General features: G+C 40.9%; 1 protein-coding gene across 2 annotated transcripts in view; it reads right to left on the bottom strand.

Annotated features, from left to right (window-relative positions):
- SRGAP1 (SLIT-ROBO Rho GTPase activating protein 1) overlaps window positions 1–27,759 on the bottom strand; it is a 316,119-nt gene that overhangs the window by 227,543 nt on the left and 60,817 nt on the right. The gene's annotated exons all lie outside the window — the stretch shown is intronic.

Raw genomic sequence — 27,759 nt, 5'->3', positions numbered from 1 at the left:
CCTTTGATAAAACCACCATTGCTCAAACCCGCCATAGGAGTTTATGGTCCTGTTTTTATTTAAGAAGTATTTATTTACTGAATATCTACTGTGGGCCAGGCCATGTGCCAGGCACTGGTGATTGAGTGGTGTGACAAAACAAAGGCATATCCTGCCCTCCTGGTGCTCACAGGATGGTGGAGAGCCAAGGGCACTGCTGAAACGGTTTACAGGAAATTTAAGTGTTTTTGTCCCAATAACCATTCCCATGACAAAGCATCTGATCTTACCGTCTTCTCTTTGCCTTTCTATGCGACATCCTCACTAATTAAACTAGAGCAAGCAGACAAGTCTGAAATAAAACACAAGGAATTTAGATGAAAACAGTTACTGGGGAAAAGTGGAGGTGAGGTGGGGTTGTAGGACCTCCTCGGGAAATGTATGAAAATATGTGGAACAACCTGAAAGTCCAGAAGGAAAGGGACCTGCAGTGGCCAAGATGATCCCTCAAGATCCCTTTGATCCTTGTCAGTTAACTTACTGCTCTTAGTATCTGCAAGGTATCCAAAGAATTTGTCAGCCCACAGATACTAACTGAAGACAGGGAGCGGTCTGTGCTCAGATCTTGGAAGAGTCACAGATTATAAAGCACCAGAGGGCAACAAAAGTTTACATCATAATGCCTGGGAACAGACAAGAATATGAGTTTTGTTACCAGGTGTGTCAAGAGCTAGCAGAAAGTGGAAGAGCAAAGAGTTCTATGAGTTCAGAAGAAGGAAGGACTCTAGTGGGCCAGTTTGTATTCCAAGGACTTCATGAACGTGGTGGGAGAGCTGCTGGGCTCTCTCGTAATGGGGTAGAAGGGAGGCAGCAGAGAGACGGGAGAAGCCACTCCTAGGAGATGGAATGGCCTTGGAAAGCCCACCCAATGGAACGGACTCAAAAGCAGCTGGCGATACAGGCGCCGAGATCAGTCAAGAGGTGTGGGTTGACTGATTCAAGAATCACGGGCAGATGGGACTTCCCTGGTGGGGGGGACTTCCCTTCCGTTCGCACTCCCAATGCAGGAGGCCTGGGTTCGATCCTTGGTCAGGGAACTAGATCCCACATGCAGCAACTAAAAGATTCTGCATACCACAGTGAAGATGGAAGATCCCAAGTGCAGCCACATAAATATTAAAAAAAAAAAGTCATGGGCAGAGAGTTGACAGGGATGACAGCTGAGCAGCACAATAGCTGGACTCTCTGAGAGAGTTTATATGTCTTGACAAGCACAGAACTTCCATGAAAGCAAAAATTAACTGACAGAAGGAGGAAAAAGTCTCCTTCCCATCTTTTCAGGTTAAAATTTCTACCCTCATGAGGGTTGTATCCTAGGGCAGAAAGACAATATTTCTAAGAGCTTAGGACACAACTTCTCTACCTTAAGCTTCACTTTTGCATAAAAAGGTTATTTAAAGTGACAGTGATGGTTTTTTCCTTGGGTGCCTTCCCACATATGCCAGAATTACTTATATTTACAGTACGTGGCTTGTCCTTTTTCTTAACATTGTTGTCACACCACTGATTTCCATTTTATCTTAGGTAACATCAAGACCTTCCACGAAATTACCACTGATCCACTGAAAATGGCAAGACTCCCTCTTCGAACCTGGTTATTAAAGTTTTATAAGCTCCATGAGTTTTCTCACATTAGATTCGAGCTCTAACTATTCAAGCTTTTTGTTCTACATGGTTTATTTTTAGTGTACTTTGCATCCTTTTTAACAAGGCATGGAAGAAAAAGATGGCTCTTTTCCAAGAGTCTTACATAGAGACCTAAAGCATGGCAGAATGTCTTCTTTTCTGAATCTGTCAATAGCAGTCAATAGCACTGACCAGATAGGATATTCTCAGTGCTAGTTGCTTCCCTGGGGGCTCAAAGGTCAAGAACCCACTTGCGGTACAGGAGGTGTGGGTTCAATCCCTGCATCAGGAAGGTCCCCAGAAGAAGGAAATGGCTACCCATTCCAGGGTTCTTATCTGGGAAATCCCATGGACAGAGGAGCCTCGCGAGCTACAGTCCATGGGGTTGCAAAAGTTGGACAAGACTTAGTGACTAAACCACTAGTTAACTACCTTTTCGTTTCTGCATGCTTTTGACCTCAGTTACAGATCTGAGTTCATAGATGTGGCTATGTCTCCAATTTACTGAATGGAAAATGGTCTCCTTTTCCACACCCTTTCCCTCCTCTAACACTTATAATGTAGGTATGTGTCAGAATCTGGATAGTCCCTTTTTATGCATTCTTTGGGTGCCAATGAATGAGCCCTTCTTCCAAAATATGGTCTCCCAAGAAAAGCAAAACTATTGTCTACAAGTAAGCATGCTTCTTTCTAGCAATAACAAAGGCACATGGTTGGCTGCTAGGAGATTATCCACTTCTACCAGGCTCATGTCAGAATGGATGAGACAATGCAAAAGGACCCAGGGAAGTGAACGGGGGCCAAGAATGCAGACTGTTTTCCCTTGCACACCCCAAAAAGCACAGTACAAGTCCAATCTTAAACACTATCAACTTGCTTGGGTCTTTTGCTGGCTACTACACTATTAAAATTCAACGTTGGGTCCATATGAGCATATTTCAAGGACTCTGGAACACAATCTAAAAGATTCATTAAAAGAATTTTATTTGTTTTACTAAACGGATTCATGATAAATGTTTCTTGGTATGACCACCATAAGTACCAGCAAAAACTTGAAACTTCAATTTGTATAAGATATGAATATGAAAATATTCTTATCTGCATTATGTTACTCTTTGTATGGGCTTTTGACAAATCTAGAAAAAATTTAAAGGAGCTAAAGAGAGATCTCACAACTACATATACTTAGAATAGAGCATGTGTCTGATTTGACACAGTTGACTATTTTTAAACTCACAATTTAAGAACTTTTCTTAACATTTGCTTATACATGTCCCAGTGCCTTTATTCTCATATGGACAGACAGATATTTATCCAGACTCTTTGGATTGACAACATTCAAGGCATTCAACAGCCTGGCCTTCTCTTATTTTCTAACTTAACTCTGCATATTGTGTGTGTGTGTGTGTGTGTGTGTGTGTACACTCTATCAACGTATACTCTAACTTCCAATCAAGCTATATCTTCTGATCAGGGCCTTGTTTTCCAGCCCTCATTCATTTGCTTACACCATTCCTTCTTCCTAGAAGGAACTCTCTACAGCCCTGAAAAGGGCATTGTGTTGTGTTAGTCACTTCAGTCGTGTCCAGCTCTTTGTGACCCTGTGACCTGTAGCCCACAGGCTCCTCTGTCCATGAGATTTCTCAGGCAAGAATACCAGAGTGGGTTGTCATTTCCTTCTCGAAAGGATCTTCCCGACCCAGGGATCGAACCTCTGTCTTCTGCATTGGCAGGTGGATTCTTTACCACTGAATCATGAGAGAAGCTCCTCTATAGGACTAGCGTTCTTTCTTACTTAAAAACAAAAGGGGGAGGAGGGTGGAAATACACTGCCTATGTAAATGCAGTGGGATTAATTTAGAGTCATAAACCAGTCCATTGGCAACTGATTATCAGTAAGAAGCATGCAAGTATAAACAAAAAGCATTTCATAAAGAGAACAAATTAGACATTTCTGAAAAACTCAGCTGGTTATATTCATCTTCAAAGGTAAAAAATAGCATTACAATACCTGAAAGTGCTTGTCTATTAGCCTAGTGCCATATGTGGCTTTTTCATTGGTGATGCTCCTGACACTTCCTGAATTTGTCCCTTCTTATCTCAAGGACTATAATCATTTTTTCCATGAATGCAATCCCAAACCATTTGTTCAGTCACTTCCAACAAAAGTAAGGTACTTTGATTTCTTTCTTCAGTGACACTAAAAAGTTAGTAACCTATTTCCTCATACTAATCAGAGACTCTTATCCTTCCAGTCCTACCTGCATTCACAACTAAAAAGAGAGCAAAGTGACATCTAACATTTATAGAACTCTGAACAGAAAGGGCGAGGGCCTCATAATTTGCATTTTGGGTGTTCTGAAGTGCCTATGCCTTGTCATCTCAACTTGGAGGATTGCTTTTTCCCCTCAAGAACTTTAGATATTTAACATTTCACTCTGAAAAAGAAAAAAAAATGATTTGAATAAAGAGGAGGGGTTTCAGGACCTCCTGCCTCCCTTGAATGATAGGATTTTCTGTCATTTCTCCATGGAAGTATAATGAACTGGTCAATAATTATCATGGAAGTTCATTATTAAATTAATCTTTTTAACTGTCTCTGGAAAGGTGTCCAATGCTATTGGAAATGAAGCCAATAAGTCCACCTGTTACACTGTGCCAAAGCTGTTGAAAACTGGGACTATTACTGTAACATATAGCAGTCCTCAAGATATGGTTTTTGTTTTTTACTGTCGTTTTTTGGCTGCTCCAGGTCTTAGCTGCGACACGCAGGACCTTCAAACTTCATTGTGGCACGCAAATCCTTAGCTGATCAAACCCAGGCCCCTAGCACTGGGACTGTGGAGTCTTAGCTACTGGACCACCAGGGAAGTCCCAAGACACAGTTTTAAGAAAAAAGAAGAAACTATTGGATTGCCATGGTTTTCACTTAGTGTCCTTTAGGAAGAGCATGAGCAATTTTCATAGTGCAGTCATCCAGAAGAAGGGGAAGTTTGGAATTTGACAATGATTCACCTGAGGAGGAGAGGGGAGGAAGGAAGAAACTCTACAATGCCCAGGCCCCACCCTGGACCAATTATAGCAGAATCCTTGGGAACAAAGCCCAGGTATTTTATTTTTGGAAGTCTTCCCTTCCCAGGTGATTCTCATGTGCAACTGGGGATAGATTGTAACGGGGTATTGTCATGTAGGTCAGAGTGTATAATTTTAAAGTTTCATTTAACAAAAACTTAAAGAGCAATGGCAAACGATCTAACTCATTTGATACTCATTACAACTTTATACAGTGGATCCAAATTTCGGTCACATTTGAGAGACGAGGAAACTGAAGCAGACGCTGAGGCAATTCATCAAAGATCCCACAAACAACGAAAATGGTAGAACCAGGATTTCCATCCATGTCATCTGGCTCCTAACCCCAGGCTCTTAACTGCTGTGCTGGCCTGATTCTCCCAGAGATAATTCAACTACAATAAAATACACAGACCTGAGGCATTCAGTTCAATGAGTTTTGACAACTGTATACACCATGTAACTACCACCCCAAACAAGATTTCAAACACTTTCATGGTTTTGAGATTCATCCTTGTTGCATTATGAGTAGTTCTGTCTCTCTCTGTCTCAGAAGGTCATGGTAGAATGAATACGCTGAAATTTGTTTATACATCAGTCACCTGGTTCATGAACATTTTATATTCACTGTTTATATTTCTTGGCTATTATGAATAAGGCTGCTATGAATACTCTTAATTCAATCTGAGAATCTGTTGTTTTCTCTTGGTTAAATGTATAGGAATGAAATTGCTCAATCATATGGTAGATATACATTTAACTTTATAAGAAAATGTTAAACTATTTTCCAAAGTGGTTGTACCATTGCATACTCCCATCAGCAATGCATATCCTGCTGCTGCTAAGTCACTTCAGTCGTGTCCGACTCTGTGCGACCCCATAGACGGCAGCCCACCAGGCTCCCCCGTCCTCGGATTCTCCAGGCAAGAACACTGGAGTGGGTTGCCATTTCCTTCTCCAATGCGTGAAAGTGAAAAGTGAGAGTGAAGTTGCTCAATCGTGTCTGACTCGTAGCGACCCCATGGACTGCAGCCTGCCGGGCTCCTCCGTCCATGGGATTTTCCAGGCAAGAGCACTGGAGTGGGGTGCCATCGCCTTCTCCAGCATAACCTAGAGCGCCTCATATGAAAAGGAGGCTGCAGTTTTCATAGTGTAGTCATCCAGAAGAAGGGGAGGTTTGGAATTTGACAATGATTCACTGTTGGACCAGAAAGAAAGGAAAAGAAAAAGAGAACCTAACCACCACCACAGGTGTTCACCCTACAGGAGCACGTTTACAGGTAGGCACTTGGAAACACTGGTTCTGTTGGACATCAAGGCAGACAAAACAAAAGAGGGGAGAAAGCCCACTGTATCCACAGCACACTCCTCAATGGAAGATTCACAGTGAACCCCAGAATATTACATACTCACTGGCTCTGAGAAGTCCAGTAATAAATTAACAGTAAGGAAATCAGTAAACTGAATAGTCATGGTAAACCCAGCTGATCAAGGGTCCTCCAGTTCTCTAAGAAATACAAAGCCAATTATGGTGTTCCCAACATTCTTGTGTTTGGGAGACACAGTTCAGAGCATTACCTCCGTCTGAAAACAATGGGTCTGAGTTCATGGAGGAGATGATACGCTATACAGGTCTTGCTAGATAGAAAGGTTTTAGACTTCTAGGAATGGATGGGGAGAGCAGAAAGACTCTCATTCTGGACTGAGGATGGAATATAAACCAAAGAACAAATAAGAAGTATGAAGGGCATAAATGAAAATGCTGTCAAGAGGACTATTGGGTCACTCTGACTGAGTTACGACATAGTGGGGTCAGACACAGTGAATCTGCAGTTTCCCATGTAAACATGAGGATGCGGTCTATATACACTGGATGACCAGCCTGCTGGTGGGCCAACAGTAGAAGGGTAGCAATCAGTCTGTCAACGAATATTTACCAAGTACCTAATCTGGGCCAGCCAGGGACTGCACTAGGCATCAGGGCATAGTGATAATCTGCCAGACAGCATCTGCTCTCGGGGACCCTGCATTTTGGAAGGGGTGTGCAGCTCCTTACAAAGACCAAATTCTAGAACTCTAGAATAAAAATGGATGACCATCCAAAGTCCCCTGAGCCTAAGAGCAGAATCTATTCAAGAATTCCTGAAGAAAATAACAACTGAGATATAGAAATGAAATATGTACATATTTAGTTATCGATATCTCTTTACTATGTATTTGGGGCACAGAGAGTAGGGTGTGTTGAGAGGAAGAGTCTGAGGTATTGGAAAAAATATCCCTGTAGAGATGCTTGGGAAACAGGATCAAGTTTTAGATGAGAAGTTTGGGCTCATTCAAATGCAATATGACAAATGGAATAACTTCAATTCTGACATCTCTTTTATTCAAATCAGATGAAAACCATGATGTGAGACTCTGTAAATAAATTAAAACATAAGCTTTACCCCCAAAGAAGGCAGAGCTCAGTCTCAGGAGGTGGACAAAGTTGGTCCAAATCCCAACTGGACCACTTGCAACCTGGGTGACCTGGAACAAAGAATTTAATCTTGCTCTGAGCCTCACTCTTCTCATGTCTAAAACTGGGGTCACTCTACTCACACCCCCCTCCCAGGGCTGGTATGAAGTCTGAATGACATCAAATGGCCCAGCGCCCAACACACAGCACCAGCTCAGCAACGCTTAGCCATTATTACTATTATTTTTACCCCCCAAATCCACATAACTTGCTAAGAGATTAAATTAGAAGGATTTTTGAACATCAAAAATGTCTACATAATTGATGATGTGAAGAAGAGAGAATTACAGTCCTTAAACCACTGGCACAATATCCAAGGACTGTGCATATACTTTATCCAATACTTTTTAGAATATGAAATAAAATTGGATTTAGAGGAGAAAATGAAAGAGAAATCCTTCGGAAACTTAGGCCTAGCTGTGGTCCTCCTCCATCCAAACTGATTTTTCACTTGCCACAAGGCGCCATCTTACCAACGCATCTTGTGCTTCATATAAAAATTATTTTTACTCCTTTCCTTCCCCCTTAACTTTCCTCCATTCTCTTTTCTCCCTTGCTTGGATTTCTCTGCTTTGGAAACTAACATGCTGGTGACTGTGAAAAGTCAGTAACATAAATTCTCAGTAAATGTTAGCACTTTGCTCAGTTTTTCTTTTGCTGTAACACTTCCTTGGAAAATTTGAATTCTAGGACAGAGTGACATGATGATGTCACTTATACATTTTAACTTCAGCACTGCAGGGATATCCTAAGTGGCATAACTTTAATAATGAAGCTTTTTAATGTATGCAAATATTTGCAATTTTTCTTCCTCTAATTTAACTTAAAGCTCATAAAAATGTAGATGCTATACATCTCACTTATTCTTCCAAATGACCATGAAATAAAAACATAAAGGCCTAGCATTCAACTGCCTTGGTGAGAGACTAAGTCATTGATTTGCTGCTGTTTAGTCGCTAAGTTGTGTCTGACTCTTGTGATCTCATGCACTGTAGACCATCAGGCTCCTCTGTCCATGGGGTTTTCCAGACAAGAATACTGGAGTGCACTGCCATTTCCTTCTCCAGGGGATCTTTCTGATGCAGGTATCGAACCCACATCTCCTGCGTTGGCAGGCAGATTCTTCACTGCTAAGCCACCAGGGAAACCCTAGTCATTGATACTGGAAGTTAATAGTTCATAATAAAGAATGGTGTCGTCAACAGATGCACCTTGAATATGAATGCTGGTATGATATGCATCTAAAGCAGTCTATCTTTGATTCTATGCTAGGGAAAGCGGGCCGTTTAATCATGCAAGAGCTTCTGTGGCTAAATCAAGATCCAGGCGAGAATCACACCTACTTCAAATCATCTGTTCCTGTAAGCATTGTGGACACACAGGATAACATCAAGCGCGGTGACAGTCACCCCTACTATACCATGTCAAACTGATACTATTCAAGAGCTATAAATAGCCTTCAACCAGATGGCATGGCTTGGCTCAAGTTCTTAACTCATTTTTTTAAACAAAAGTTTTAAAATAAATCATTCCTTATTTCAATCACTCATTTAGCAAAGGTTTATCACTCCAGTACTATATGCCAGGCACTTGGAAGGGTTGTGCCTAAAGGTGACAGATCTCTTAAAGACCTTTGTACATTTTATAAGTTGGTTCTCAAGGAGCAAGCTACAAAACAACCAAATGACCGTCAAGAGGATGGTCCTTCTGGGACTTCTCCAGAGTGCTCCCTCCTCAATAAGGGGAGGCACCGTCCAAAAAATAAAGTCAAGAGAGCTCCTAGTCATTTAAGCCATAAAGGGCCTTAAGGCAGGAATCCGCTCAGTCCTGTAATCTTTGGTTATCAGAATGACTGTAAATATTCCTTCTGAAAATCATATAAAACATCAGCTATTGCTTCTCCAAAAAAAAAAAAAAATTGCTCATGTAACACCTAACCTAGAGGATCTACTAAAATATGGAGGCAGGGAACTCAGCATAATCATGAAAAGTTATACAGAGCATCTATTTGTAATCTGCCTAACTCTTGATCAAATGCAGTACAAAGTTGGTGTTGGCAGTGTCATATTCAATAGAAACCCAAGTCATCTATAACTCAGACCAAAAGAAAGATGATACCCACTTTCTCTGAGGCTTAATCAGAAGAATCTAACCAACTGCAGAACTTCAGAAGTAGCATTAACATGGCAACAAAAAAATCTCAAGACAAAGGAGCTCATCCTGTTACAGAGCTCAATCTTTTGTTTGGCAACATATTAAAGTTGTATAAATGTTTCTTTTCAAGTCACCAATTAGCTAAGTTCCTTTTTTTTTTTTTTAAGGATTCTTTTTTTTTTCCCCTTTATTTATTTATTTATTTTTTCAGTGGGTTTTGTCATACATTGATATGAACCAGCCATAGAGTTACACGGATTCCCCATCCCGATCCCCCCTCTCACCAATTAGCTAAGTTCCTTAAGAGTCAATGGTATATACTGTAGTCTTTTTTTAAGTGACTTCCCGCTGAAATGAACAAAATTTTGACAGCCATCTTGTATACTTGTATAAAATGAAAAAACTCAAAGGAGACTATTATCAAAGTGTCTTACTTAGTCTAATAAGGGAGGAAATTATCTTGATTATATTATGCAATAAAGATCTGTATTTGGAGGTAGGTAATTTTGATTAGAGAGACAGAATGAGGCCAGCTATTAAACACCATCTTAATTATGTACAAAAGAAGCTATAATCTCAAATTTTTCTTTCCTATATAAACTCATGTGAAATTTCTTTGATACGACTGGATAAAAATATGAAGAGAGAATTATTTTCTTATCTAAAACATTCCTTATATTTAAAAACACCAAATTAAAATACAAAACTATGAAAAAATCTTTAGAAGTCTTTATAAAATGATGTTGTAAGTATGGGAGAATACATAGTAACATGAATAAGATATATAAATATACCTCTATCTATATGCCTATATTATATGTAGAGAAAAAAATATGTTACCAAAAAAGTGGCACTGTTTGATCCATCTTAGGAAGATGATACCTATTGGCACAAGTGAAAGACTGATAGGGTATTTGAAAATGTTAAGTGTTTACCTCTGAGTGACAGATTAGCATTTTAGTTTATGAATTGGTCAATATACAACTTTAGACTCGAGTAGATGCGTCTTCAAGAAGGGTAACGGCAAATGCAATGCAGACCAAGGCCCTAGAGCAGAGGTCATCAAATGTTCTAATACTGACCACCGGTTACCCTGTGGGTTACCCTAGATGATCTGCTTTCTAAACAGTAACTCACTGAAGTCTGTCGAGTCCCACAGCTCAGATCAAAGGTTAACCTCAATGACATCAGTGAGAGGAGTAGGTACTGTGTGCTTAATTCCTCAGTCATGTCAGACTCTGCCACACCATGGACTATAGCCTGCTAGGCTCCTTGTTCATGGGATTTTCCAGGCAAGAAGTTTGGAGTGGGTTGCCATTTCCTTCTCCAGGGGATCTTCCCGACCCAGGGATCAAACCCAGGTCTCCTGCACTGCAGGTGGATTCTTTACTTGCTGAGTTATCAGGGAAGCCCTGGAGTAGACACAGAGGAAGTTCTAGATGATCCAGGAAGTCTTCAGTGAAGTATCAATCAGGTGACTAATCTTAGAGTACATGCCCCCTTTGAGTCATTCCACAGATCTACTCCTGTGATTGACTACAAGGCCGTTCATTCATTCATCAAGCACTGAGTGAGTCCCTACCAAGCTCTGTACTACTGGGGCTGAGTATAAAAAAGAAGTGATGGTGTTTCTTCCCTCCCGAGAACTTGTGGTGCGTTAGAGAGGCAAGTAAACAGAGTCTGCCATGCAACACGTGCCCAGCGTATCTCAGGAGCACAGAGAAGGGGCGCCTACCAAGAGTCTGATGTTGCTGGAAGGTGAAGGATGGCTTCGAGGTGCTGACAGCTGAGCCTGGAAAAGCAGGTTGGGTAGGATCCTGGAGGCCTGGTCCACTCTGATAAAGAACTCAGACTTTAATTGTGTAGATGATGAAGAGGATTTGAAAGATTTTCCTGGTGAAGTAACATTCTAGGCAAAGAGAAACTTCATTCACTTCTTGGCATCTCTAATGCAAAAACACTTTGTAACCCATAATGCTACTGAAATACTTATTGGTTACTATTTATTGTTACTACTCTTGTTTGATACTTATTGATACTACTATCCTCTTTTATTCCCTGGGCATTTGCTCTAGGATGATGAACGGAATATTATCAGTTAAAATTCTCCCACAAATACTTTATTCTAAATTAAGAGATCAAATTTCTTAGATCAATCAGTTTTTTATTTCATCTATAGTACACAGTGAATGAAAGGTTGCAACTTGCTAAAGAAGTCTAAAACGAAGCTAAGATATTCCCAAACAAGTATGAAAGAGTCTATCTATCATAACCAAGAATGTTATTTCTCTTAGAAAGGCCTATAAAAACCAGAGGTGCAATGTCTGATGAATACAGCAGATGAATCAGAGGGACTTCCCAGGTGGTCCAACAGTTAAGACTTTGCCTTCCAATGCAGGGGGTGTGAGTCTGATCCCTGGTCCAGGAGCTAAGATCCCACATGCCTCAAGGCCTCAAAACCAAAACATAAAACAGAAGCAATACTGAAACGAATTCAATAAAGATTTTAAAGTGAAATGTTAGCCACTCAGTCATGTCTGACTCTTAGCAATCCCATCCATAAGCAGCCAGGTTCCTCTGTCCATGGAATTCTCAAGGCAAGAAAACTGGAGTGGGTTGCCATTCCCTTCTCCAGGGGATCTTCCCAACCCAGGGATCAAACCTAGGTCTCCTGCATTGCAGGCAGATTCCTTACCATCTGAGCTACCAGGGAAGCTCTGAAAAATGGTCCACATTAAAAGAAAAAAAAAAATCAATTCAGATACTCAGCAAGGCTTCTTCCTTCAATGATTCGCTGATGTTCATTAAATGCTTTCTATGTACCAGGCACCATGCTAGATGGTGTACAAAATAGACTTTTATGGGCCTCGCAGAGTTTGCATTCCAGGAAAAAGAGAAAGATATTAACACCTATGCAAATATATAAATAAAACTGTATAAGTGCTATGAAGGAAAAGCAAGGAATTATATTATTTAAGAAAATATAAAAGGGAAATCTAAGTCTGTTTTAGCAGGGGTGTGTGTGTCTGTGTGTGGATGAGTGGAGGGGGAATACACACAGCTTCTTTAAGGAAGTATCATTTAAGCTAAAATCTGAATGACATGTGGGGCAAGAGGAGGCAGTATTTCAGGAACAGCCTGTGCAAAGGCCCAGGAAGGGAAGGCAACAGGAATTAAATTCCATCTTCAAAGAATTAAAAGATGCCCATGGGGGTGGGGTGGAGAGAGAAAGTTAGAGATGGGACTAGAGATATGAGCAAGGCCTGCTCATTCATGTCCTTTGGTCATATTACAGATTTATCCTAAAAGCAATAATCATTTTTAAAAGAGACTTTGAAGGGTTTTAAACTTGAGGCTTCCAAGTCAGCTGGTTGCAGAGTGGATGGTGGACTGGAGGAGGACCAGAACCAATGCACTGAGGAGGCTATGACAAGACTCAAGGAGAAAACTGCTGGAAACCATGACTGGGGTGGTTGTGATGGAGATGGAGAGAACTGAACAGACTCCAGAGACATTTCAGAGGTAAAACTGGCAGGTGTGGAGACGGAGTGGTCATGGTGGTAAACCAGAGGGAGGTGTCAAAGGTGACTCCCAATTTCTGGCTTGTCCAACCAGATAGATGGACCACCACTCAGTGAGACAGGGAAGAGGTCTGAGTGTGTGAGGACATAGCACCTGTCCATGTGTAATTGGAGGCACATCTGAGACATCAAGAGATGACAAGTAGGTACCCACCTACGTAATAAAGAGTTCTTCTCCGTATTAAATTGTTTTTACTTTCATGCCAGTGCTGCTCCTCTTCACGATGTCTTTCCCATTTCAGTTAATGGACTTACATTCTCTGTTACTCAATCTCAAATCAAGATAACATCCATAATTCCTCTCTTCCTAACACCTCCATGCAACCCTCAGGAGTTCTCACCCAGCCTTAACTTCAAAATATGTCCTGAATTCAACTTTTCACCATCCTCTCTACCAACATCCTGGTCGAAGCCAGAACCATCTCTTAATTTCTGGAAGCCTCTAACTCATCTCTATGGCTCTGTTCTCATCACCTCCCCAGAGTCTATTCACACAGAAGCCAAAGGGATCTTTTAAAAGCATCAATCAAGTTGTGTTCATCCCCTAACAGCTCTCCCATGCCTTCCCATAAACTCTTAGTATTTTAAAGTCCTGTGCATACTCGTGGGTTTTCAGGCTGTGGGACTCATAGCCCCTGCCTTCCTTATCTCTTCAAAACCTCTCTTGCTGCTCCATGGACCCTCCAAAATAGTCTCTGCCTCTGGAACACTGCCTTGGAAAGCTTCACTACACTTTTGCATGGATTGGTCCTTCACTCCCTTCAGGTTTCTGCTCAAAAATTACCCTCTTAAAGACTCAATTTCATTGCTTATTAAGGAAATACCAACGAAGACCACAATGGAATATTATCTTCTACCCAACAGACTGCCCCCAAATTAAGATGTCTTATAAAACCAAGTAGATCAACTCAATCACTTCTGGGTGGGAATGTAAACTATTACCACACCTTTGGAAAACAGTTTGGTATTATCATGTGAAGCTGAATGCTGACTGGCACAGGAATGTCATGGAGAAACTCCTATACATGGGCATTAAAAGGCATACACAAGGATGTTTAGCTGCACTGTTCAAAGAGCGAAAGGTTGGAAAACAATCCAAATGTCCATCCACCGGGCAATGAATCGATTGGTTTTGCACATTTACCCAACAACCATAATTCAGCTGTTAAAATGAATGAACGGCCGCTACATGCAGTGTGGACCAATGATAAGGCAAAAAGAATAAGCAAAATCAAATACTATGGTACTAGTGGATATAACTGTAAGTGGTAAGCCTTTTTTTAAAGGCAAGAAAACCTTATTTTAAAATTTAAGAAGTGGGTACTTCAAAAGACAAGCAGGTAGATGGGTTAGGACAGAGCATAGGAAGATGAACAGAATTGGTGACAGTTCTTAGATTAGAAGGTAGGGTCACAGGCGTTATGCTGTTGTGCTTTGTAACTTACAAACATGTCAGCAGGTATATATTAAATGTCAGGCAGTTTAAAATACAAAGTAATAACTGAAACAAAAGGGGCAAAGTTACTATTTTAGGTAACTTCTTAGTTTCTTTTTTCCTCACCATGAAAATGGCTACTTGCACCTCTTTTCTGGATTTTATTTGCCTTCATAGCACACATCATTCTCAAAGGTATACATGTGTATATACACACACACCGCCCACATTCATTTTCTTGCTTATTTTAAGCCTCTCCCACTAGAATGCAAGTTTCATAACTGTGGAATCCTGGATGTTCTTGCCCACCAGAAGATCACCAAGACCTAGAAGAGTACTTGGCATACACTATAAATATTTAAGAAAGAAATGGCAAATGGATGAACAAATGGCCTAGATAGCACAAACAGAGCAAAAGGCATAAAAGATTTAAAGCATGGACTCAGCAGTCAGATACTGCTAGGCTAAAATTCAAGCTCTACTTAGTTTTAGCTGAGTGACCTTGAGTGGGCTACTTAGCTTTATTGGGTTTCAGTATCCTCACCTACAGAACCTATAGCGGGGATGGTTCTGATGACTAAAGCAAGAATTGAGGACTCTGTGCAGCAGAAAATTATTACTGTTACACAATAACAATGTAATTTCCCCATAAAAGATGTCCCTCTTGGTGGTTGCAAAGCAATTTGAATTCTTTACGCAGTTTTTCTGTGACCAATTTCCTCCACACCCAATTTTAAACTATGGACCAATTTGGAATCCTCTAGTTATTTCTGTGTTTGGTCAAACTAAAGAGATGTGCCAGGGAAATCTTACAGCCACCAAAACCTCCAGTGAAGGCAGCACAATATAATCTTGCATCTGCCCTAGCCACCAGCTCAGGAGATCAGCCAGATGTGAAGAGGAAAAATAGCACTCACTGTTTACTGAGGGTTTCTCTGTGAACAACTCAGACACCTCATCTGGCCCATTCTCCACAACTAGCTTGGAAAGTTGGTAGGTACAGGAATGCCAGAAAGCAGGCATATCGGAAACTGTCTTCAATTTTAGGCGTGAGGAGGTTCTGAAGTGGATGATATTCAGAGAGTGATTCACTGTTCTTGGGCTATCTACTGTAACACATCCTTTTAAAACCAAGCTAAAGCACAAAAAGTAGAATCTGTCTTTGACAGTCTAAATGATACCTTATTTTATAGTAGTAAAGAACCCAGATTTTATATGGGTTTTCATATGCAGAGTACATCATGAGAATGAACAGTATGAAAAGGCAAAAAGATAGGACACTGAAAGATGAACTCCCCAGGTTGGTAGGTGCCCAATATGCTACTGAAGATCAGTGGAGAAATAACTCCAGAAAGAAGGAAGGGACGGAGCCAAAGCAAAAACAACACCTGTTGTGGATGGGACTGGTGATAGAAGCAAGGATCGATGCTGTAAAGAGCAATATTGCATAGGAACCTGGAATGTTAGGTCCATGAATCAAGGCAGATTGGAAGTGGTCAAACAGGAGATGACAAGAGTGAACACTGACGTGCTAGGAATCAGCAAACTAAGATGGACTGGAATGGGTGAATTTAACTCAGATGACCATTATATCTATTACTGTGGGCAGGAATCCCTTAGAAGAAATGGAGTAGCCATCATGGTCAACAAGATTCTGAAATGCAGTACTTGGATGCAATCTCAAAAACAACAGAATGATCTCTGTTTGTTTCCAAGGCAAACATTCAATATCACGGTAATCCAAGTCCATGCCCCGACCAGTAACGCTGAAGAAGCTGAAGTTAATTGGTTCTATGAAGACCTACAAGACCTTCTAGGACTAACACCCCAAAAATGTCCTTTTCATTATAGGGGACTGGAGTGCAAAAGTAGGAAGTCAAGAAACACCTGGAGTAACAGTAAATTTGGCCTTGGAGTATGGAATGAAGCAGGGCAAAGGCTAATAGAGTTCTGCCAAGAGAATGCACTGGTCATAGCAAACACCCTCTTCCAACAACACAAGAGAAGACTCTACACATGGACATCACCAGATGGTCAACACCGAAATCAGACTGATTATATTCTTTACAGCCAAAGATGGAGAAGCTCTATACAGTCAGAAAAAATAAGACTGGGAGCTGACTGTGGCTCAGATCATGAACTCCCTATTGCCAAATTCAGACTGAAACTGAAGAAAGTGGAGAAAACCACTAGACCATTCAGGTATGACCTAAATTAAATCCCTTATGACTACACAGTGGAAGTGAGAAATAGATTTAAGGGACTAGATCTGATTGACAGAGAGCCTGATGAACTATGGACGGAGGTTCGAGACACTGTACAGGAGACAGGGATCAAGACCATCCCCATGGAAAAGAAGTGCAAAAAGGCAAAATGGATGTCTGAGGAGGCCTTACAAATAGCTGTGAAAAGAAGGGAAGTGAAAAGCAAAGGAGAAAAGGAAAGATATATCTATTTGAATGCAGAGATTCAAAGAATAGCCAAGAGAGATAAAAAAGCTTTCCTCAGGGTTCAATGCAATGAAATAGAGGAAAATAATAGAATGGGAAAGACTAGAGATCCCTTCAAGAAAATTAAAGATACCAACGGAACATTCCACGCAAAGATGGGCTCGATAAAGGACAGAAATGGTATGGACCTAACAGAAGCAAGAGATATTAAGAAGAGGTGGCAAGAATACACAGAAGAACTACACAAAAAAGACCTTCATGACTCAGATAATCACAATGGTGTGATCACTCACCTAGAGCCAGACAACCTGGAATGTGAAGTCAAGTGGGCCTTAGGAAGCATCACTATGAACAAAGCTAGCGGAGGTGATGGAATTCCAGTTGAGCTATTTCACATCCTGAAAGATGATGCTGTGAAAGTGCTGCACTCAATATGCCAGCAAATTTGGAAAACTCAGCAGTGGCCACAGGACTGGAAAAGGTCAGTTTTCATCCCAATGCCAAAGAAAGGCAATGCCAGAGAATGCTCAATCTACTGCACAATTGCACTCATCTCTCACGCTAGTAAAGTGATGCTTAAAATTCTCCAAACCAGGCTTCAGCAATACGTGAACCGTGAACTTCCAGATGTTCAAGCTGGTTGTAGAAAAGGCAGAAGAACCAGAGATCAAATTGTCAACATCTGCTGGATCATAGAAAAAGCAAGAGAGTTTCAGAAAAACATCTATTTCTGCTTTATTGACTATGCCAAAGCCTTTTACTGTCTGGATCATAATAAACTGTGGAAAATTCTGAAAGAGATGGGAATACCAGATCATGTGACCTGCCTCTTGAGAAATCTGTATGCAGGTCAGGAAGCAACAGTTAGAACTGGACATGGAACAACAGACTGGTTCCAAATAGGAAAAGGAGTACGTCAAGGCTGTATATTGTCACCCTGCTTATTTAACTTATATGCAGAGTACATCATGAGAAACGCTGGGCTAGAGGAAGCACAAGCTGGAATCAAGATTGCTGGGAGAAATATCAATAACCTCAGATACGCAGATGACACCACCTTTATGGCAGAAAGTGAAGAAGAACTAAAGACCCTCTGGATGAAAGTGAAAGAGGAGAGTGAAAAAGCTGGCTTAAAGCTCAACATTCAGAAAACTAAGATCATGTCATCCGGTCCCATCACTTCATTGCAAATAGATGGGGAAACAGTAGCAGACTTTATTTTGGGGGGCTCCAAAATCACTGCAGATGGTGACTGCAGCCATGAAATTAAAAGACGCTTACTCCTTGGCAGGAAAGTTATGACCAGCCTAGACAGCATGTTGAAAAGCAGAGACATTACTTTGGCAACAAAGGTCTGTCTAGTCAAAGCTATGGTTTTTCCAGTGGTCATGTATGGATGTGAGAGTTGGACCATAAAGAGAGCTGAGTGCAGAAGAACTGATGCTTTTGAACTGTGGTGTTGGAGAAGACTCTTGAGAGTCCCTTGGACTGCAAGGAGATCCAACCAGTCCATCCTAAAGGAGATCAGTCCTGGGTGTTCGTTGGAAGGACTGATGCTGAAGCTGAAACTCCAATACTTTGGCCACCTGATGCAAAGAGCTGACTCATTTGAAGAGACCCGTATGCTGGGAAAGATTGAAGGTGGGAGAAGAAGGGGACGACAGAGGATGAGATGGTTACATGGCATCACCGACTCAATGGACATTAGTTTGAGTAAACAAGTGTTGGTGATGGACAGGGAGGCCTGGCGTGCTGCAGTCCATGTGGTCTCAAAGAGTCGGACACGACTGAGTGACTGAACTGAACTGAATTGAAAGAACCCAGGGCTTCCATTGCTGAGAAATCCATGCAAGAATTACCTCAACAGTGCTTACTCCAAAAGTCCAAATTCTACAAGGCTATTGGTTCACAGCTCTCTGGCACACACATAAACCTTTCAGTGAAGAGACCCACATTTTCCACCTGGATTTGAGCCGAGGACCAAGGGCATCCTTCTCCTAAGAAGAACCAAACCCATGTGGAGAGCGTCCTTCTGGGAGAATTGCTCCAGCACAGTTCAGGCTACAGATCTAGCGTACACTCCAAGGGTTCCAGTGGACTGGGAGAACTGCATATAAATAATAATGACTCATAGGGACTTCCCTGGAAGTCCAGTGGTTAAGAATCCACCCTGCAATGCAGGGGATGTGGGTTCCACCTCTGGGCGAGGGGCTAAGACCCTACATGCCATGGAGCAACTAACCCCGTGTGCTGCAACTCTCGAGCCTGCGTGCTTGGAGCTCGTGAGCCACAACTCGAGAGCCCATGTGCTGCAACTAGAGCGTCCACGTGCTGCAACGAAAGATCCTGCATGATGCAGCGAAGATCTTGCATGCCAATACTGAAGACTGATGCAAATAAATAAATTTTAAAAATTTTAAAATGACTCATAAAAAATAACCCTTTATCCAGCACTTACTCTGGATCAGACAGTATTTGCCCAAAGAGTTCTGCATATATTTGTTCATTTATCTGAAGGGTTTTACATATATTTCTACATAACTCCTCCATAGCATGGGTATAAAGCTTGTAATCTAGCTAAATTCCATTAAGTGAGACCAGAAAGTGAACCCAGAGCAGAGATCCCAAATGGTCCCCAGTAGTAAGAGACAGCAGCTCCCAATGGCCTGGTCTCCTGGTTTTGATCAATGGGGGTGTCCCCCTCCAACATGAAATGTTATTTCTGCAGAATTAACCAAATAGCAATAAATGAGAAGCAGGGGGAAAGAAAGAATACTTAATTCTTGTCCCATCCCACACCTTACTTCTCATCAAGTGTATGGACCTGCACACAATTCCCAGACCCATGTCACATCCCATGACCTTACATCATCCTGGGTACCCTACCCTCCTTCCTGGCTTTCACCACAACCAAAACCTGCTCTTGAAATTTCTTCCTGACTCGGTCAACTTCCTCTTGTCCCTCTCTGCTAATAGCGCTCAGTACATGTTTCCTATAACTGCAATTACTGGTGTCATTTTATTTTGATCATCTTCCCTTTAAACTTCTAGCATCGTGAGACCACAGGTGACGTCTGCTTTCCCAGAGTCTATCAGAGAGCCAGATGGGCTGCTGCAGACCAGTGGCAAATGTTTACTGACTGAATGAACTAAGGAAACCATTGCTCCCAGTGAATGGCACATACATCTAAACAATGCCCTTGCAGGACCAGTGGGATGGAAGGATTAGAAAACGGAGGAGTCCCTGCACATATGGGGAGCTGCCTGATTAGTAATGAAGGACTTAGAAGAGACCCCTTTCTGGGAGCTTTGTTTCCAGCCCTAGAATTGAAACTTGCATTTTATTCAATGAGACAATAACCATCACGACCACCTATGACCAAGACTTGCATTTAATCCTTGGGACTTCTCACTTCATTAATACCCAAGTTTCTGAAAAGCTTTTGAAGCTTAATGAAAAGCTGCTCCGAACGTTTTGAGCAGAGTTTCTGCTCTGAGAGTTACTTTTTCTCTGCAGGGCAAATCACATTTGGTTTTCCTTTATCCTTCTGATAAATGCTGTTTAAAAGGCTGGAGGCATGGAAGGTGAAGAGAAAAAGATACATCAAGAAGTTGTTCATCAATATGGAATTTCTCTGCTCGCTTGTGTGACCTCAGCGTTTTTCACATTTCCACAGGTCTCCTTGGAGACGGTTGCTATGACCACTCAGTGTCCCCGGCAAAAAATCTTCAAAATGTGGATGGCTGCTTTTATTCTCTCTTTCATTGCCTCTTTATTAGCTGTTTTTCCCTCACACATAGTTTATTTCTTCATGAATGTAATCTGCTCATCTTTTTATTGTACAATATTTCACACAAACAGAAAACCCCCATTCTTTTGGTTCCTCTGGAAATGTCTTTGATTTGGATTATAATATTTGGCAGTCCGTTAGGAATGCCATTTATACTTTTATGCTTCTTGATTCCCTGAAAATAAATTAATCATAGGGCAGTTGCTACCTCCTCTTTTCTCAGAAATACTGATCTGCGCTGGAAGAAACTGAACACCGTTAGTAAAAATACCCAACCTGCCCATTCTTCTCATGTTACTTAAGTTAACAAGCTCTTGGCTTGGAATATCTCAAATGTCCATTTTAGAGTGGATGCAATTTTTCTATTTCCCCCTTCAACTAAAGTTAATGTAAATACACCTTTATTTGATTATACACACATTATTCATATTTCAAATACCTAAAGGATTTCATGATGGCTGCTTCTTACATATCTATAAGAGGAAAAAGAACTTGGAATGCCGAGTAAACGGAAACATAACCTAAGTATTGCACTAAGGATCCTGGTCACTGGAGAAAGCGAAAACACAACATCTAAAAACAACCTCCTCATTCTCCAAGCAAGGTGAGCTGCCTCGCTAAAATCTAGACTCCCAATGAAAGATATACAACAGGCACTTCAGGGTCTTTCCAAAATCCTAATTAGGTAAAACCTGCAGAGAAGGGAACACATCGACAGAGAAATACACGCGCGCACACGCACACACACACACACACACACACACACAGGCAAATGGATCAAAGGGAATGGTTTCTCAGCAGAAATCTACAGAATTTTTTTTTTTTTTTTGATGTGGACAATTTTCAAAGTCTTTACTGAATGTGTTACAATATTGTTTCTGTTTTATCTTTTGGTTTTTCAGCCACTGGGCATGTGCTCTCTTAGTTCCCCGGCCAGGGATCGAACCTGCACCCTCTGCGTTGGAAGGTGAAATGTTAACCACTGGATCACCAGGGAAGTCCCTTGAAACCTGGAGAATGTTGCAACTCAAGGACAAGGACAAAAATTCAGAGGAGGAGATGTCTGAGCAGCCCGGATTACAATCATGTGAATCTGTGGCAGTGTGACACAGAGGCCTTTACTTAGCTCAAGTAATAGGTAAAAAATGTAAATCTCATTTCATGCGAGAAAAAAATAGTGCTACTTAAATTTAGGCTAGTAATTTTTAACAATATTATAGAAGCAGATTTTACACATGGTTAAACACTAGAAATTAATATCTCTGAATCTGTTTTAGACAATTTTCTTAAGATACAGGTTAAATCACGAGGAATCTGCAGAGCCTGTGAGTTTATAAATCAAGTGAGGTCACAAAACAAATAGCTAGAACTCACTAGATCATTCAATCAGGAACGCTTTTTGAACATTTACTCACTAAACACTATGGCTGGCACTGGGGACACAGAAGTGATTAAGACCTGGTCTTAACTCCCTTTAAGGATTTGGTGGAAAACAAAGAACCATAAACAGATAATTACAATGTGATATGTACAATGACAGGCAGAAAACAGCATAATTCAGTCTTTAAAAAGGAACAAGTGTCTTGTATGAAAAATCATTTTATGAGAACGGCACTTTCATTGCTTCAGGTGCCAAGTACATTACTGTTGACACAAAATGCTGTTTATATAAAATGAACCTTCTAGCACAGGGGAAAGGTAAGGAAAAAAAATGACAACTACTAATTCTCAAACTGTCATGGCGAAAGACCATTTTTTCTTTTTACTTGAATCTGTCACAGACTGACACTTCTGTAAAAACAAACAAAAAACTATAAAAATAAAATTAAAATTCTAAATGCTAACTTTTAATTTTTGTGCTTGTTCAATGAAGGGGCAGTAAGACATTTCAGTGCATGGACAAGCACTGCAATGAAATATTACAGGTCCTAAGAGTACATATGGACAGGAGTTTGAGCAAATTCCAGGAGTTGGTGATGGACAGGGAAGCCTGGCGTGCTGCAGTCCATGGGGTCACGGTCACAAAGGGTCGGACATGACTGAGCAACTGAACTGAACTGAAGAGTATATAAGTTGCTGTCACATAGAAAGAAGTGATGGTGATCAGTTTATGGGGAGAGGATACAATTAATCTAACAAAAAATTTTATAGAAGATGTGACCCTTCAATTGGGTCTTAGAAAAATGGAGTAGGATTTGCCAGTAAAATGTAGTGAGGGGAGGAAAAAATGGCATTCCAGGTAGAAACAGAAACACAATGAGAAAGGAAAAGCAAGCATGTCTATATGATTGAGTAACAAGCGAAGGGAAAGGCCAGTCAAGAAGGATCTTATAAACTGAAGATCAGCTTTATGATTGCCCTGCCCCCCATTTGGTATAATTTCATATACAAGACAGAAAAGAAAGCAGTTGATTCTCTTCCTAAGTATTTAAAACACGGCCACAAAACAATAATAGCTCCAGAGACAGCCACAAGTGAAGTTAATCCCTCTGAGTGGGCTTTATTTAAGATCACCCTGTATTTATATGACCTCTTTCTTTAGAGCTAGTATGCGGCTAATAAACCCTTGTCATAGTGTCTAAAATTGGAGACTACTAGAGAAAAATTCCCATCATGCCAGACCCAGAGCACTCTCAGAGGTGAGAGGTAGGGTTCACACTCCTCCCATCGGTTTTTGGTTTCATTTTGTTTTTGTTTCAACATCTCTCTTTGCAGTTCCAACTCTGAAGAGGGACAGGACAGTCCTCGTCCACAGGGTTATCATCCTGGGAGGACTGGATGAGCTCATACACTAAAGCATACTCGAGACTGCCTGCAAACTGCGGGTGATCAGTGAGTGTCACTGAGTTATTAGCATTATTACAAATAAATGGAAATGGATGGGCAGGTAATACTCCTCTTCTTCCAACTCCAGCAATGTCAGTCATACCAGCTTCCAAGAGTAGGATGAAGTAGGTTCCCTAAATTCTAACCCTGGACATCACCCACTATTTCCCCAACATCACTGGACACCTAAACATGTATTACAGGTGGAGAAAATAGAGCTAATTATAGGCCTCTGGGGTAAAATGACTAAGGAAAAATCAATAGAGAAGAGCTTATTTTCTGTCCTGATCCTACCTTAGTTATCCCTAAAATTAGAAGCCAGTAGTTTGGGGTTATTGAAAGACACTTCCTCTGCGAGAGGAAACCGGAATGAGACCAGACAGTTTAGGCAGGCTTTATTTAAGACATTTAGCACCTCTTAGCAATGTAAAGCAATGAGGGCGAAGCTTAAATGTTTTAACGTCCGAGATGGCTGTCCGGAGTTCACGGAGAGTCTGACAACAACTGGAGGCTTGAATCAGCACGGTGGTGCCTCCTCACGCAGAGGCTTAGCAAGGGGACATAGTAATTTTGGGTCAGGAATGTAAGTTTATCTTAATTTAGAAGCTGTAGAGTTAGGAGCAGCCAAATCAAGTGGAGTCTTTTCAGGGAGATCAGCCCAAGGCACAGCCGTCTAGACAAAACACCACCACTACATGGAGGGGTGCAGAGGTCCCCGCCTCCTGTATCAGCACGAATTCCAGAGATAGAACCAAGGCTGTCTTAGCTGATGCATGCACATCAGCGGCAACATGAAAGAATCTAGAGGCCGAAGCGTTCTGGGGACCTCCTGAAGGATGCTAAGGGCACTTGTGCAAAGTCATTCAGTAGGCTTTCGGTTTCTTAGATACAGTTATTTAACATTTTCCCCCTTACATTTCAAATTGATTGCCAAGTGTATTGTTTCTGAGACCTATTCTTTTCTCCTCTGTGCTCCAAACACTTCCACATCTTCACCCGGTAGTTCAGGACAAATGGAAGACTTCTTTCACGTTGGAGGAGGCCCTTTAAGACCAGGATGGACTGACCTCTTTACTACTTCCACCTGCCAAAAGGCTGACCTACAGGAACTTAGTGTAAGCGTTGTCTCTTAAAAGCAAAATATTATTTTAGCTTTAACATCACTTGCAGAGAGACTATAAAAGCTCAAGAGATAATATTATTATGGAATCTATAACCCACAACGTCTCTACCCTACACCTGCTTTCACTATGTTTTACGCTCATAATTCTGCTTTGCCTCCATGTTCTATAGCCATTGGGGGCTTGCCAGGTGGCACAGTAGCAAAGAATCCACCTGCCTAAAACCAGAGACTCGAGACACGGTTCTATCCCTAGGTCGGAAAGATCTCCTGGAGAAGGAAATGGCAACTCATTCCAGTATTCGTGCCTGAAAAAATTGACTTATGGCTATTACTAAAACACCGCTCTCAGGTTCTATGGGTCTTTTTTTTTTTTTCTTAATGACAACAAACCATCATTTCAATATGTTTCAGAATACCCAGTATTACTGTATCTCTAAAGAGAAACATAGGCAGCAGCATCCCAGTGCTTACAAGTTAAAAATGGGGCAGAAAAGGATGGGAAAAGAATTGTGCCACCCTCTGCTCCTCCTGAATGCTAAACTTATTTAATTGAGCAGAGCCAGAAGGATAGTCAAATAAAGAAAACAGTAGTTTATATACTGGCGATGATGAGATGGTAAAGAACTCAAACAGAGGCACAGACATATTTAGTATAAATAACTGGGCAGCCAGGGATTGAAGACAACTTCCTGCTCATATCTGACAATACAAGACACCCATTCAGCAGCAATAAGCTTACCAAGATTACAACTTGCCATTCTTCAAACTGAATTCTGGACTTAACACTACTCATGACATTCAATCATCCAATCCAGCATTTTTAAAGCATCTACTGATAATTAGCATTGCACTTGACTCTCTAAGTAAAGATAAACAGAAGATGCAAACCCTTTCCTATAGAGATTTTACACTCTGATGATTAATTTTATGTGTCAACTTGGGTAGCCTAATGACAACTAGTAATTTAATCAGACACTAATCCAGGTGTTGCTCAGAAGCTCTTCTGAGCAACATCAATACAACCAGTTAACATCAGTATATTCAGTTGGCTTTAATGTGGTTCAGACTCAATCACTTGAAAGGTCTCAAGTGCAAAAACTAAAGTCTCTCAGAGAGAAGGAGGAACTCCGCCTCAACAGTGCAGCATCAATCCTGCCTGTGTTTCCAGCCCGTCAGCCTACTTTACAGATTTTGGATCACAGATAAATGAACTACATACAGTTGGTTCCGTTTCTCTGGATAACTCTCACACACACCCTTATAAGCGATTCTAAGCAAACAGTAAATGGGAAGAACACCAAGTACAAAAGATGGTAGCAACATAGGCGTGTCTATATTTGCCTAGGAAATCACAGAAAGTCAAAAATATCTGAGATTTGAAAGAAGGATATAAAAGGAATTTGTTACAGGAAAAGGGAAAAATACACAACTGAAAAGAGATGTTCGAGTACAGAGTGTGTCTGTTGGTGCTTGTGTGGTCAGTCATGTGCAACTATTTGCAACCCCATGGACTACAGCCCTCAGGGTCCTCTGTCCATGGGATTTTCCAGGCAAGAATGCTGGAATGGGTTGCCATTTCCTCATCTTCCCAACCCAGGGTCCCAGAACCCACATCTCTCGAGTCTCCTGCATTGGCAGGCGGATATTTTACCACTGAGCCACCTGTTGGACCATAGAGTAAAAAGACAAGATGAAGGTCAGGGGATAGAGCAAGTGACGTAGCAGGAAATGAAATGGGTTGCAAATGGAGGACCATGTCTGCAGTGATAAAGATAAGATCCTAGAGGACAGGGCTCAAATCAATGTATACCCTCATAAGTTTCATAGCTGTTCAATTAATTTCATTGGCTTTATAAATGCTCTTGGATTGGCATCATTGCTACTGTAAAGCTATGGAGTTAGGATAAGTAGAACAAGTTCAGCAATATGACAGGATAAAGATCAATGGACTAGAATCAATTTTATCTTTATATACTACTAATAAACAATCTCAAAAGAAAATTAACAATCTCATTTACAATGTGATGAAGCAAAAAGAATAAAATATTTAGGAAAAGCTTTAGCTTTTAGTTATACAAGTATAACACTTATACACTGAAAACTACAAAACATTTTTGAGTTATTGAAGACATACATGGGATAATATCTCATGTTCATAGATCCAAAGACTTAATACTATTAAGAAGGCAAAAATCTCCAAGTTTACTTATAAAGCCAATGCATCCCCTATTAAAGTCTCAGCTAGCTTGCTTTCTGGCACAAACTGACAATCCTACAATTTATATAAAAATGGAAACAACAAGAAAACTTGAACAAAGATGGAGGACTCATGCTTTAAAAATTACCACAAAACTACAAAGGTAAAGAATCCACTTGCCCTGGTGCTGGGAACACTACTCAACCACTTGTAAAAGAATGAAACTTGAACACTTTCTAACACCATACAAAAATATAAACTCAAAATGGATCAAAGATCTAAACCTAAGACCAGAAACTATAAAACTCCTAGAGGAAAACATAGGCAAAACACTCTCTGACATCAATCACAACAGGATCCTCCACGACCCACCTCCCAGAGTAATAGGAATAAAAACAAAAATAAACAAATGGGACCTAATTAAACTTAAAAGCTTCAGCACAACAAAGGAAACTATAAGCAAGGTGAAAAGACAGCCTCCAGAATGGGAGAAAATAACAGCAAACGAAGCAACTGACAAAGAATTAACCTCAAAAATATACAAGCAGCTCCTGAAGCTCAATTCCAGAAAAATAAACAACCCAGTCAAAAAATGGGCCAAAGAACTAAACAGACGTTTCTCCATAGAAGACATACAGATGGCTAACAAACACATGAAAAGATGCTCAACATCACTCACTATCAGAGAAATGCAAATCAAAACCACAATGAGGTACCATCTCATGCCAGTCAGAATGGCTGCTATCCAAAAGTCTACAAATAATAAATGCTGGAGAGGGTGTGGAGAAAAGGGAACCCTCTTACACTGTTGGTGGAATGAAAACTAGTACAGCCACTATGGAGAACAGTGTGGAGACGCCTTAAAAAACTGGAAATAGAACTGCCATACGACCCAGCAATCCCACTGCTGGGCATACACACCAAGGAAACCAGAATTGAAAGAGACACAT

The sequence above is a fragment of the Cervus canadensis genome, chromosome 25 (assembly GCF_019320065.1).
Source record: "Cervus canadensis isolate Bull #8, Minnesota chromosome 25, ASM1932006v1, whole genome shotgun sequence".
Lineage (NCBI taxonomy): Eukaryota > Metazoa > Chordata > Mammalia > Artiodactyla > Cervidae > Cervus > Cervus canadensis.
The sequence above is the reverse complement of the archived record's forward strand: the minus strand, read 5'-3'. Positions and strand labels throughout refer to the sequence as shown.